Below are 12,737 nucleotides of genomic sequence, written 5' to 3'. Positions count from 1 at the left end.
TCAATCCTTCTCTGGGTCTTAGTTGAAACCACAGCACATTGTCTTGGGCTCCAAGAATGACCAAAAGGAGCAGCCAGCTAAGGACAGGCACCATTCCCAGGGAGTAAATTACCAGAAGAGGGTAAAAAAAATCAGCCTCTCAGATAACACTCGGTATACAATGTCACCGCTTGTATGTAATTTCAGAGAGCCATAGGAATAGCAACTGTTTGTAGTAAATTCTTGAAAATAACATGGAATTCCACCAGATCCCCAAGCAAAGTGCTTGTTCTTTTACTTATAACTCATAAGTACCCTAAATTAGAAACTCCTGTCTGTTTCCGCTAGAAAATTCTCTATCAACAACACTAGTACATCTTAACGAAAAGGAAAAACTCAGAAAGGAGTAAAACAAACAGAACCCTCCATGTAGAGGTCTGTGTTTGTGGTGCTTAAAAGAAAAGACAGCTGCTAAACTTTTTTCTCTTTGGCAGAGGCCAAAAGCACCCAACATCTACTGAGATTTGTCCTACAAAAGTGAGAATCAACTTCATGTTCTGTGCATTGTGCTGGTTGGCATTCTTTAAATGTCAAGATGTACAAGATGCAAAAAAACCCCAGTGCCATTTCTTTTACTATTTTTCCACAAAGTCTTTTCCTCACTGTTTATTTGCAGTAAATGAGTAAATCTCAACAAGACACACAGGTTGAAAACAGGCAGCCATATGACATCCACATCTGCTTCAAAGCAGCTTGACTTCACGTTCCACAAGACAAAACAAACAAAAAAAAATACAGGTACCCACCTTTCTCTTCTTTGGTTTGGAGGCTCCTGAAATTTAACTCTGGTACAGAAGATCTTCCCCAAAACCTCCTATGAGGTGAGCCTTAACTGCCTCCCATTCAATCGTACAATCAGGGGAGGTTTTTCGCTAGATCAGGCTTCGGCTCCTCTGGCTGACAGAGGCTCCTGGATCTTAGGAGCGGAGGTGAACTTCCTTCTGTTCTCTGCTGCGGGAAAAAGCTGGGCAACACTGTGTGGCTGGAGGTGGGGGCGGAGGCTGGGGGAAGGGATGTGATATGGGAACTGTAATAAATGTGAGATCCTCTCCACATGATTTCCTGTATTTGGTGCTGATGCCTCTCTCCAGGCTCCCTAGAGGAAACAAGAAATTTAAACTTGTCCTTTGGCCACTGGAAGGATGAGAACAAACATACCAAGAACCATGAAAACCAGAAGGAGCCAGGCAACAGGCAGGTGCTGATGGGCCAGCTAGCTTTACCTTTTACCAAGTACTTTTTTCCGGAAGTTTCTCGAAGTGTTTGACTCTGCAAAAGTCAAGAATGTCCTCATCCTCTTGCACTGAACTTAACTATATTCTGGCCACAGTCCAGATGTCATGTTAGCAGGCAGCCAGCAAGAGGCAGGTCAGAGAAGGCCCCAGAAGCATCTGTTCTCTAGCCCAGGAAAAGACCCCCTCTGTTTTTCCTTTGGGAAAGCTGATGACCTTCTCTTTCTAGTCTTGGAAAAACTAAAGTTCTCAGGCCATTTGCCCTGGAGTTGAAGGAATTTTCTGAGTGCTACCGTCATCCATAGATTGCTAGGAGTGGGATCAGCTGTATCATTTGTGGGACACAGTGCAAAATGAAAATGTGCGGTTCCATGTTCAAAAATTATTAAGAGTTTCCAAGCAGTGAAGGAAGAGCATTAAACCAAGCATGGGGCCTTTCTAAGCATGGGGCACTGTGCAACTGCCCAGGTCACACACCCACAAAGCCAGCCCTTGCTGGAAGGGATTGAGGAAGAGGGATGGAATTATGGGGTGCTTTAATTTTAACAAGCTCAGTCCTCAAAAGGCCCAGACTATCTCCATTTTGTTCTGTGGGGTGACAGCGCTTGAACAGCAGTGCACTCAGAAGTGGGTACAAGGGGAGGAGAGGCTGGGTCACGGGCGTGAGCGGGCACAGACTACTAATCGTGCAGCAGAATCACACCAGTGGTCTCTTTGCTGACCCTTTGGCTCACCCCCAATCCATTCTCCTCCCAACAGCCAGACCAATCTCTCTAAAGTACAACCTTTAGGATATTATTCCCACACTTAAAATGCTTCAATAACCTAAAGATAAAAGCCAAACATGCTAACATGACCTACAGTCCCTTCAGGATCTGGCGCTGGCTAACCTCTCCTCTCTTGCCTCAAAGCCCACCTCCACCTTCTCTCTCCTTCTCATTCCCTTCTCTCCATCTCTCCACTCACAGGAATCACTATACCAAGAATTCTGTCCCCTCAGTTGCCAATCCTTCAAACCTCATACCTTCCAGAGAGCATTTTTCTGATTTCTAGGCTCCTTTTGTGTTCCTCCTTAGCAAACCATGCTTACCTCTCTCATAACACCCTAACTCGAAGGGGTGAAAGTCTGTCCACTTGTCCTTCTCTCTCTTGCTGGGCTATAAACTCTGTAAGGTTTATAAGGGTCTGGTTTGTATTGGTTTAATGTTAGTAGGAGGTGCATCATTAAATACAGTCATCACTTTTTTTGAGAAAAGGAAAATGTATGACTCAAAGGAAAATAAAAGATCATCCTTATGGCTTTACAGTTGAAACTCCAGCAGGCAGAGTGGAGCAACCTCACAGCACTATTGCAGTGCTTAATACTTATTAAGATGTGGTGTGTGCCATGTGCTGTTGGTCCCTGTTCTCACAGAGACTATGTTATGAGTAGGCTGTGAGCGCTGTTCAGAAAATGAAGCCTTAGACATGCGCCAAAGAAGTTGGTAAGGGTGAAGGAAAATGAGAAGTTGGAGGTGAGAGGAGAGAGAGAGAGAGAGAGAGAAAGAAGGAGATGCCCAGTGGGGGTGGAGAGGAAAGAGGAGAGGAGGAGGGAGGACTTGGGGAGGAAGAAAGGGAGGATGGCTTAAGACGGGGCCGGGTGGGGCGAAAGACAAGGATCAGGCAAAGGTCAGAAAACAGAGGGGTCGGGATGGCAGGAGGTAAACCACTATCAACAGCCAGTGTTGTGTTCCAGAAGGAGCAGACAAGGGCAGGCTATCTTTCCTGTGCTCCCTGAGGAACTGACCTTGTGTTTTCTAAAAGTCAAAAAGCTGTGCTTTTTTTAAAAAAACAAAAACAAAAACAAAAACAAACCACGGTGCTGTTGTTATAACAGAGTTAACTTCTGTGTTTTGCATGGAGTTTTGCTGTCTTTTAAAAGCCACATATTCATTTCTCATTTCATGGTTTTGACCCCTTCCATGACGATATTGAAATAGGAAATTCTGAGCATGTACTATGGTTACTTTCCATAATTCCTCCAATTCAAGAGGTCACTTTGCATGTTTATAAGAGCTGTATCTGTTGAGAAGTCTTGCCAAGGCTGCTTGATTGGAGTAATATAGACCCATAATCTAAAACCTGTAAAGATAATTGAAATATGCAGGATTCCCAATATCTAGTTTTGTACAGTTAATTGTAATTTATATATGCATATATATGACCTATTAAACCAGAAGTTAGAATTTTCTTCCTGGAGTCTCAATTTTATTCCTAACTAATGGATATTACTTTCATTGAAAATGGAAGTGTCAGGAAAAATAGCGAAAGAATTTAAAATGGGAACAGATTACTGGGTGTTATTTTAATGGGTCTTTTGAAAGGGGTTTTTAGTGTAGACTCTTTGGGGTGAGCTCATTCTGTAGGGGTGTACACCTTTGATTATTTTTGATTGACAATTTTACAATTCTGAACAATGTAGAAACTGATAGTAACACAAATGATTCTTGTCTATGGAAATAAAAATAATTTTTTCCTGTAGAGATACACCTAATTTCCACCCTGCAGAAATGATTACTCTGCAGTATATAGCATAATATCAAACATTACATTTTAGTGCTATAAAGGATATTCACCAATTTACATCTATTGGCAAATACATTTCAACATTTCTGATTATCTATATAAATACATCTGCTCTTGAGATTTTCCTTTGAATTAGTTTCAACATCTTATTGTTCCCCTCATTAATTAATGAGTTACACATAATCTTTGACATGTGTTCATTTTATATTTGTGTGAAAGTCATAATTTCATCATTTTGAAAATTATCTTTTAACATGAAGTAAATGAAATATAGTAATCACGGTAAGTTGTGTCAGGAATTAGAAGGGGTGGAGCTCAATTTTTTAAACATCTTGTTTAGTTTTATGTCTCCTGAATATGTAAAGTAAACATGCTGATGAACAAAGTAAATGGCGAAACCGCCTCTGCTGAACTCTTAGGAGGGTACAGAATTTCAGTTATGGCAGAAGTGTAGGCAAAGTTCAAACAATAACTGGACACACATGGGGTTTGCCAGATACGGCAAAAGTGGCCTAGGTCTGAGCCCATTGAAATCAGTACCTTGGATGTGAGAATACCTTGATAAAAAGGTTTTCAATAGCTCTTTAACACAGTGTTTTCAGGAATTCCATCCACTTAGGCAACTCTGAAGATAATGTCCTACTATCAATCAGCTATAGCAAACCCTTTAACAGGAGGACAATGACACTTTGCCAAGAATAGACCAGAAAATATCAATACATTTTGTGGCTTGGTTTCCCTTTAGTTTTATTTTTAACTTAGTTGTATTTTTAACTTCTGTGATTTTCAATACATTAAAAACATATATCAGAGACATAAAATAAGTTATTCTTAAGGAATGATCTTGTCAATCAGTCCTATTTGTTCCCTAAAGCTCTTAATGCCAGATAAACAGGTTCTTTTAGTTGTTGTTGTTTTGTTTTGTTTTACTTTTGAAATGAATTTGCCATTAATTCCATTATTTTGAGTGGAGGAGCTGACATGCCTAACAGTTCAGTGGGAAAGTTCTGATGTTTTCCTAAAAAGAATGATTCCTGACTTTGGCAGTGATCATGAGAAGTGTGAAAGATCATGGCAAGTTATAGAACAAATGTGATGTGCTAGGTGCTCAGAGATGTTACCACAATCATGTGGCTGTCTGTGCAAGAGCTCTAAGTAGCCAGGAGAAAGGGGGATTTGTGGCCAGTTTTGTTTGCACATGCATGTAAGTGTGAGGCTAGTCTTGTTCTATTTGCTGCTTTTCTCTTTGCCAACTACTAATATTGCCTTCATCATTAGACTTGAAGTGCTGAGGGGACTACTAAAGACTTAAAACCTGGAACTCTTCAACTTCTGTTATTTCATTGAGACATGAAAAAGAAAAGTATATAGCATAATATCAAACCTGCCACAGAAAGAACATGCATGTGAAACCTCAGAGAGTTTATTCTCAGGGAAAAAAGAAATGTTCATCTTCATTAAGGCAATTGACCAGTTTAGCATGATTTGCTTCCCTTGAAAATAAAGGTGTTAGTAAAAATTAATTGATTAGTTACTAAAAAGTACCAACTATTTGGATAATTAGGAACTCTCATCCAGTGTTGAGTGTAATTGGGTAAATCACTTTGGGGAGCAATTTGGCAGTATCCAGGATAGTTCAAAATTCTGCTTCTAGTCACTGTATAAATTCTAGAGAAAGTCTTATCCATGCAAATGAAGAGAAAATAAAAGAATGCTCAATTGCAACACTGTTTATAATTGCTAGAATCAGAAAAAAAAGCACACATATGCATGAGCAGAGCAATGGATTTTAAAAATGAACTAGATCTATTAAGTATCATCATGAATATATCAGGACAACAAAGTGAAGAAAAGCCAGTGGCAAATGCATAGAAAAAGCCAGATGCAGAAAAATACTCACATGATGATACATAAAGAAAAATATTCACAGTGCAATTTGTTTGTGGGTAAATATTTGGTTAAGAAAAAATTGAAAAGCATGAACTTAAAGGATACATACTGTGGTGGTTTGAAGCTGTATGCACCCCAGAAAAACATGTTCTTAATTTAATCCATTCCTGTGTGTGTGAACCCATTCTAAGTAAGACTTTTTGATGAGGCTACTTCGGTTAAGGTGTGACCCACCTCAATTAGGATGGGCCTTAATCCTTTTATTGGAGTCCTTTATAAGAGAATGAATTTCAGACAGAGGGAGAGAAAGTCACAGAAGCAAGAAGCTGAAATAAACGAAACCCAAAAGAGAAGGGAGAGACCAACAGACGTCTCCATGTGCCTTGTCATGTGACAGGGGAGCCAAGGATCACTGGCAGCCAGTCCCAGAATGCTAGTCTTCAGGAAGAAACCATTGTCTTGATGATGCCTTGATTTGGACATTTTCCTGGCCTCAAAACCATGAGTGAATAAATTCCCATTGGGTAAGCCAAAGAATTTCATGATATTTGCTTAAGCAGCCTAGGAAACTAAAACACAAACCTAAAACACAGTGGTTGTCCCTGGAGAGAGAAGATATGGAATGGGACCAAACAGGAGATAAAAGAATTTGTGAAGTTTATTCTACATCTTTAATATTACTACCAAAAAAAAAAAAAAAAAAAAGAAAGAAAGAAAGAAAAAGAAAAAGAAACATTAATACAAAGTAGTAATACGTTAATTCTGGATGGCATGTAATAGTTTTTTTTTTCCCCTTTGTAGTTTGTCTTCTTGAAAAAAAGTCACTAAAGTATCATTTTTAAAAAAATAGAGACATGCTGAGTCATACATTAAACATGTACCCCTCTCACCTCCCCCCCCACGCCCATGATAGAAAAAAATTATTAGAGCAAGGACTCTAGGGAAGACCACAATTATCTTCAATCCTTGATGAAACTTTATCTCAGATTTGCTCACTTCTTCCACATGAAATAAAACCTGGTGTCATCAGCCTCCCCTTGAGGAGCAGCATTTTGTTTATTTTCTAGGTGTTTTGCACTGGGGCTGGTCCCTGCATTTATCCACAGCTCTGCATCTTCCTCCTCCACTGCACCCTTCAGGATAGTTCCCAGGAGAATGTTTCAAACCTCAGTGAATATCTGTGAAAACTTCCAAAAGACTACTTGCTTTAACAATGTATGTATCTTTGGAAGTCTGAAGAAGAAATTATTGTGTTTTGGTAATGTAAAGAGGAATTTGTTTTTAATACTTTAACAGTTAAATAGTTGCTCAGGCATTCTGCATCTGCATACAAATTCTTTTTTTTCTGGTTCCTGGGTTGGTTTGGGTGGTAGAGTTTTAGCAATAAACCAACAAGGACTGAGGATGCAATGAAAAGAAGAAATATTTATCTTTCTATCATCTATCTATCTATCTATCTATCTATCTATCTATCTATCTATCTATCCATTTATTTTAGTTAAAGGGGTAGAAGAGGAAGCTGTGACTTCGGGGGAAATGTCCTAAATTTCTCTAATCTCTGACTTTCCTATTAAATAAGTGATGGTCCTTTTCTTATCCTCACTCTCAGCTTTGCCATTCTACATCTCAGGCAGAAAAGTCAATAAACAGAAAGAGAGATTGTTTTTTTGAAGATGAGACCGAGGACCTTTTAAATCACCTCACCACCCTGGAAACATTACTGTGATGATGTCAAAGGTCCCTGGTACTGCAGATCTTCCCGGGTCTCTGCAACCTGGATTGCATCTCCCTGAGGCATTTCTGCTGCCCCAGCAGCATGCTCAGCACTAGGATGGGTGAAAGGCCTCCCCTCTGCTCAGGAGACCCCGACTCCAGATTCCTTTCTATCTACACAGTTACTCCATCCTTGTTATGCACACCTGCCACCCTAGGAACAAATTCTCCTACCAACACCACCACTACCACCCCCCCCACCACCCCTCCCTTCCTCTCAAAGGCACCCATCACCCCTTGCTCACAGCTCTTTGAAGACTGGCACCTGGCTCACGCATTCATTCTTCACTCGGCCATCTTTCTCTGTGACTTCTGCCTCCTTACTGATAACTTTTCCAAGATACTCTGTCTCACTTCTTTGTGCTCCTCAATGCCATTGACTTTCACCCCACTTTAGCAAATCGCCACATGTTGCCACAGTGTCATCACCTAGAACTGCTCCAGGTTCAAAATAGAAGATGCAGTTTGATTTTGAGAGGGTGGGGTTACATCCTTTTACTTTTACCTCTCCTCCCTCTTTTCCACTAGATCTTGCCTTGATAGAGAGCCTCAGTCCTCCTACACCTCCTTTCTCACTCTTCCAACTACTTCAGACTACTCTTCCCTGCCTAACAAATACAGACACCATGGATAGCAATTTCAATACTCTCCTGGCTAACTGTTCGTTATATCTTTTTTTTTTCCTTGACATTACACTGTGTCACTGGTAACTTCTGGCTCTGGAGTACCTACCAATCCATCTTCTCTGCTATCCTTGCCACTGATGGGGATAGTCACAAAAGGTAACTGAAGAAGTTTTCCCACCAAGAACCACAACTGGGTCCTCATAGCTGTTGGCAAGGCTTTCTAGGGCTTAGTAACCTATTTGTGCCCTTGAGCTAACCTTCTTACATCTCCTTCATAACTACGGTCTTCTAGCATATTCATCTCCCCTTTTTACTTACTCAATCCCTGTTCCTGAAAGCATGGTCATATTGCTTAGATTTGGATGGTAACAAAACTTAGTTTAACTCTGCCCACCTTTGGTTTATCATCCAATCTTTTTTCCTTCCATTTGCCTCCAAATTTCTCAAAACAAACAAAGAAAAAACAATTGATACTCATTCAGCCTCTGCCTCCTTTCTTTAAGCCCTTGTAATCTGCTTCTCTCCCTAAGTCTCTTTAAAGTCAACAATGACTTTGGTTAACCGGGGGCTTTTCTTGGCCCCATCATTCTTAACTCTTTCTTGAAGATTTTAATATATTAATCAATAATTTCTTGAAACTCTTATCTGCCTTGAGTCTGCACTACCAAGAGTATCTACCATCTGATTTCCCATTTTCTCCCTCCTGTCTGAATTTTCTTCTTCACTCCTGTGACTGGGGGAGTTTCCCAAAGTATCTGACACCCCTTGTCCTGTTCTTGGTACAAAGAGTCTTCTAGTCCCTAGGTTCAAATCTGGGTTGGGATAATCAGCTTTTCCCCAGTCGCACATCAAGTCCGTTTCCAGGTCATGCTGATTCTTATGCTGACAGCTCTTTCTCTTCTCTCTCTTTACATATCCACCACCATCATCCTATGCTTGAATTACTGAAAAATTATCCTTAGTTCTTCCTCCCATGAACACCCTCCCCCCGACAATCTAACAATTCCTTCTGCCAGATTAATCTCTGAAAAACACTGCTATGATTTGATAGTCCCTCCTTGGAAATCTTCTGTGAAACCTGTGCTGCACACACATACTGCCTATTTAGTGGCTTTACTCCTTGGATTGTCATTCAAAACTGTCCCAGTCTATGCCCATCTTACCTTTCCAGCTTAATATTCTCTGCTCTTGTTTACTTAACCTTAACCCCAGTCAAAATGAATCTTCTTCCCTCCCTCCGAAGCTATGCCCTTTAACCTCATGTTAGGAGCTGGGCTTCCAGCTGAAGATGTCCGTCAGTCTCAAAAGGGTCAGGTCGACATTTCTATCGGGAAGTCCAGCTTTTCCACAAAATCTTATCTGAAAAATGGTGCCAGAAATAATCTCTCCCATCGCTAAAATTCTATAGCGCGTTTTGTCTGTATCACTTTGTTAGACCTTGCCTGTCTTATATTGCATCTATTTATGTTTTCTTAACCCAGATGTCCTAATAATAATAAAAATAATAATACCTAACACTCATTGAGTGTTTACTATATTGCCAAGTCCTTGACATGGATTAACTTTTTTAATTCTCCCAACAAACCAACCTCTGGGATGCTTCCAGTCTTTCTTTTAATATAGAAAAAGAATGGCTGGAGTTCCCATTCCAAGTATTACAGAAAATTTACCAAAGCCCAGCCTTCCATACTCCATAGTTCTGGGATCCTCAAAGAAGGGGAAATGGGGCACACTTGCACTTTTCTGAGCCATCCTCACTAGAGCCAGCAGTAAATGGCACACCTTGTAGCCTTCTCTCTTGGTTTTTGCTGTTGAACCAAGTACTCTGTTTCCTCGGCATAAGGCTGTTGGCTAGAACAGACTTACCAAGTGTCAGAAAAGGATGTTTGCATCACAGCCTAGAAAACAACTTACATTGATCACTGGACATAGTTGTCCTAAATTGCCCTCTGTCAACAAAACACAGAGTTATTTTCTGGCCAATGTTCTCCTCAAGCCTCCATCTGCATCATGATGCATGGGCCTCTCTTCCTTTCCAGAGCCTCCTGATAGCTCCCTTGTTCTTTCCTCTCTGGACTCCATCTCTTCACTTCTGTGCAAATTCTTAATTCCTCTCACTTTATGATGCAGTACAAATTGACCATCTTCCTGTTTTGCACAGCAATTTGACCATCTTCTTGTTTTGTACTCACCCATCCAAATGCCCAGAGAGTTTCAGCTTACATCTCCAAAATGACTCAGTTGGGATATCTTCTGAAATAAACAGCCAACTTTATGCTACCCCCTTTAAAAAGCAAAGTCCTGAAGTAATGTTATCAATTTGAATGGCAGTATTTTATTTTTCTTCCTGGCCTAAGTATATCTATCTTATCTTCCTGGTATATGAATTTCTTACCTTTTTTTATATATTTTAAGCATCTTTACTGCATCTTAACCATCTTTCCCCTCTTCATGCCAAATATTTGTTGAATAAATAAATTAATAAAAGAGAGGATGATAAAGGGCATGAGGACAGTGGGCACTTAGGACTGATGAGGAGAAGGAGAGACTGCTTTCTATCAAAGATTGCATAAAACTAGAAGACTCCTTTTCATAGCTGCAGATGAACAAAAGCTGAGAGATAGAAAAGTGGAGAGAAGCAAGATTTGGCAAGATCTTGAGAGGTCTGTAGTATTTCCGGAATGTCCTGCCTCTTTTCTTGGGCCTAGATTTCTAAATATATTCTGTAAATACTGAATGTCTTTGGAAATGATGTGTGAGTTTCCACCCACCCACCCCCTTGTATTGTGGAATGAGTGATGTAGGGAGAATCAACTGCCCTTGAGGTCTCCCTGGACTGAAACCCATGCCAGGCGTGGGCAGCACTCAATTGAAGCCATTTCCTCTGGTTTATCATTGCTGAAATGATCTGAAAGCTAATGTTTGAGTTCATTCCCAGGGGATAACTTCCATTCTGCTGCCTCGATAAGCTGTCACTTCTCACGGACACAGTAATTTTCCCTGCTATTAATTCCTCAAAACAACTGGAATTTGTAAAACATGTCCTTTATTCCCCTCAGAGAATCAAAAAAATCTTCTTCATTTAATGTGGCTTTTTCCTAATCATCCCCAGCTACCATAGAGAGAAAATCTGCTACCACTACCACCAAAGATTCAAATGTTCTATTCCATACTCTGTGTCAGGTTTTGCACCCAACACTAGGGATAGAGAGATGATTAAGATACATCCTGGCCCCAAGCCATCTCACAATCCAAACAAGCAAATAATTTAAATATTTTTAAATTAAATATATACATTTTAATCTAAAAATACTAATAATTTGCATATTTAAGTCTAGACATATTTTAATCCCAGAGTTTTTACTTCATTGAGAGTTTGAATTCAGCATCAATGTAATTTAGTAAGAATTACTATCCACTGTTATCTCAACCGCCCTCCCCACATTCCCATATTGGATAGAAATGAGGACTGAACAGCAGTTTAGAGATGACCAAAAGTTCTATTCCAAACCACAGTCATTTTTTTTGAGAATGTAGCATACATGTTTAACAGCAACAGAAAATTTCTGTAACAATAACAACAACATAAATCATAAATTCTATCATTTATCGAACATCTATCATCCATATACCATGCTGGATTGGATGATATTACTTCATTCAAGTACTTCATTCAATGAGTATTGCCATTCTTGAATAGAACACTAAAGGGCAGAGAGATCAAGGTCGCTTAGCTATGCTTTGAGAATATATGAAGTGGCTTTTTGACTCTCATAGTAAATACTGGATCAAAGAATGAAGGAAAGAATGACTAAATATATTAAACAGTAGGTTCCTGAAACAATGCCAAATTGCCTGTTTAATTGTCCAAATGCAAAGAAAAATAAGCACAGAAAAATAATCTTAAACTTAGCAAAAAAAACTACACAGAGAATCAACAATGTGAGATAACAAAGATTTTTATATTGAAGTCTGATGTTTGAAAAAGCCCTGGTCTAACTGGAGGAGGTTGATGGACCTTTTTTTTTTTTTCCCCCAATTTTATTGAGATATATTCATACACCATACAAACCATCCAAAGTATACAATCACTGGCTCAGAGTATCATCACATAGTTGTGCATACATCCCCATGATCAATTTTAGAACATTTTCATTACTCCAGAACAGAAATAAGAATAAAAAATAAAACTGATGGACATTTTGAAGAGATAAGTCTAGTCACCTAGAATTTGGCTCTGATTTCACTTGAAACTGTTGGTTTTCCTTTTCCTTAATACCAGCATAACTCCTCCCTACTTTTATTTTTACTATCATGATGTCATATGGAAAAAGAAGAAACATCACTAACTACAGGTGGCAGAAATCCAACGGCAGTGGTTTTCCAAAATTTATATCTTGTGATCTGTTAGTCATTACTACAATAGACTCTGGATCAAATTATGGTAGGAACGAAAGTCCTAGCCCTTCCCCCTCCCCCAAGTCACCACATGCATTAAAGACTTGTTTATAGATATTCCATAATACTGATTCCAAAATACTGATTTTTCATAGCATATTTTAAGAGTATAAAAATTCAATAATATTATAGTCTGTAAACATTATTGCTGTGG

At 39.4% G+C, this 12,737-nt stretch overlaps 1 protein-coding gene across 1 annotated transcript in view; it reads right to left on the bottom strand.

Annotated features, from left to right (window-relative positions):
- ADGRF5 (adhesion G protein-coupled receptor F5) overlaps positions 1–1,004 on the bottom strand; it is a 96,193-nt gene extending 95,189 nt beyond the window's left edge. The window contains exon 1 of the mRNA XM_037842619.1: positions 786–1,004. The gene's annotated coding sequence lies outside the window, so the exon portion shown is untranslated. The remainder of the gene's footprint in view (positions 1–785) is intronic.
- Between the last annotated feature and the right edge of the window lie 11,733 nt (positions 1,005–12,737).

This window comes from Choloepus didactylus, chromosome 7 (assembly GCF_015220235.1).
Source record: "Choloepus didactylus isolate mChoDid1 chromosome 7, mChoDid1.pri, whole genome shotgun sequence".
Lineage (NCBI taxonomy): Eukaryota > Metazoa > Chordata > Mammalia > Pilosa > Megalonychidae > Choloepus > Choloepus didactylus.
The sequence above is the reverse complement of the archived record's forward strand: the minus strand, read 5'-3'. Positions and strand labels throughout refer to the sequence as shown.